Below are 2,500 nucleotides of genomic sequence, written 5' to 3'. Positions count from 1 at the left end.
TAACCACTGCTGTATACCAGACTCACAAGGACTCTTTAGTAGGAACAAATCCCATTCTTGTTTCACGACCTGAAGGAACCCGGATAGCTGTCAACAATATGGCCAATCCTGGTTCCATTGGGAGCCTGTTACTTACACGTCTCCACCAGAGTGGAATTTACATGTTCCCTGTGTCTTCGGTCAGAGCTTTGAACATTCCTAACGTACCCTTTCAAACAAACAGACACGTGATATCAGGAGTGTCTTTATATAAATAAATGTGGCTAAATAGTCTCCATGGAGACCAATCCTGAAATGGCTGTGAGTGAAAAAAAGAAATGTCTTTATTTGCATTGATATGTTGGCCTTCACAAGAGACAGAGAGAGTGTACATAAGAGATCACTGGAGATCAGTTCTTACAAACCCAAACTGGCCTTTGCATTCACTGAAGCTACAGTGAAGTCTTATTTCAAACAGAGGAAAAGGACACAGGAAGAGAGTTTGCCTGAGACATTCAATACGGATCACAAGTTAGGATATAGAAAAAAAGCGGATAGGTGATTCAGCACGCACGCAGGTATGCATGCACGAATGCACACACACACACACACACACACACACACACACACACACACACACACACACACACACACACACACACACACACACACACACACACACACAAGGCTGCAAAGTCATCAGTTTTTGTCCATAATTCCCATTCAGAGCGAGCCAAGCTGTGTGACAGTAAAAGCTGTTGAATGGTAACTCAGACGATGGGACTTCCTCCAACAACACAACACAACACGCCACGCCACGCCACGCCACGCCACGCCACGCCACGCCACGCCACGCCACGCCACGCCACGCCACGCCACGCCACAACACAACACAACACAACACAACACAACACAACACGCCACGCCACGCCACGCCACGACACGCCACGCCACGCCACGCCACGCCACGACACGCCACGCCACCAGCCCTCTCCTCTGCTTCACTGTGTACCGATCGTCCCAAAGGGAATTCTTATTCTAAATAATGGACTCCTTTTAACAAACAGCTGATGGTATTCATGACTGAGCTTCTAAAGAGCAGCGCTGGGGAGACATGAAATCAAAGGAGCATATTACATCATATTTTAGCCTGATCGGAAAGTCACAGACAGCTCTATGACACTGAAGTATCACCGGTGGACTTCAGTTTCTTTTCTTCTGTTTATTAAAACAGCATTGATTGTGCTGCAAGAATATCTGTGCCTAAAATCTCACATTTCCACATAAATTCTGGTACTATGATGGATTGAGCTTTTAGCCATAATTTCAGCAGGTAGATGGATAGAGAGACAACACAAATTAGGCGAACACAGAAGCTAATGGGAAACAGCTATAATGTAATTCACCTCTTAGGCTGGTACTCTGACTTCATTCTGGACATGAGGGCCTTGGTAATGCATGTCAAAGAGGACGTTAGGGATTGTTGTGCGAGGGACTTAAGTGACACGACAGAATTTCACAGGAGTACAAAAACAAACCTTGGATTCTGAGCCGATTGTATTGCCATTGGTCTTTGATAATGCCCTCTGTTTGCTACTTTTACCACTTGATAGAGCTTTCTATTGACAGTATTGTATCCCAAAAAGTCACTTCAGCCCCTTGCCATCAAACCCTAGTAAATCCTTATCAAACGTACGATAGAAATAAAAGGACAAGAAATGGACGTGGGCTAGTTAACACGTTTCTCATGGTTATCTATCTCCACCCAGCTTGATGAACAGCTACATTATCATTAGACAGGAGGCAGGAGGCAGGAGGCAGGAGACAGGAGACAGGCCTCCACACAGTGTCATGCCACTAATGGCTTAGATGACCTAACCGGTGTTATCTTACTTGCAATCTCCACTGTCCCAATTAGGCCATGTCTCCCATCTGAATTTTCAGCTTGGGCACATGTTTCTTTTCTAGAGCAAGATGGTATTTTCAAAGAAGTTGTATTTTCACAGTGTTATGAAATGTGTTTTCAAGGCAGGGTTTGGGGGGGGGGGGGGGGTGGCATTTTTTTAATGGCTGATAGCTCCAGATCATTATGAGATGACATAAAACACTATAATGAGGTCATACAGTACAGCTTATAACAAGTCTTAGAATGTGCTATGAATGCATTGTAACTGTATGCTTTATGCTAAAGTGTTACCACAGCAGTTAACGTGGGACATAGCCCTCTTTGATCCCTGCTAGGGATTCCACACCAATTCTACATTCTAGTTAAGTTGCATCATAGGTTGGTACTTCGCAAACTGAAACAAAGGCAGATGTAATAGAATCTGTTATCGTTGCAAAGTGGTCCTAATTTCCATAACAGGACTTTGACTGCAATATGTTTCAGTCTGCTGCAGTGTGGACTTGTTGCTATGGCTACCTGAGCCCGAACCTCTCTCTCTGCAGTGAGGAAGAGTTGCGGACACCAATCACACATTTCACAAAAAAAGCATTAGCATCAAGAATCAAAGGCGGATAA

This window comes from Argentina silus (genome assembly GCF_951799395.1).
Source record: "Argentina silus genome assembly, chromosome: 12".
In the NCBI taxonomy this organism is placed as follows: Eukaryota; Metazoa; Chordata; class Actinopteri; order Argentiniformes; family Argentinidae; genus Argentina; species Argentina silus.
This window is presented reverse-complemented; position numbering follows the sequence as displayed.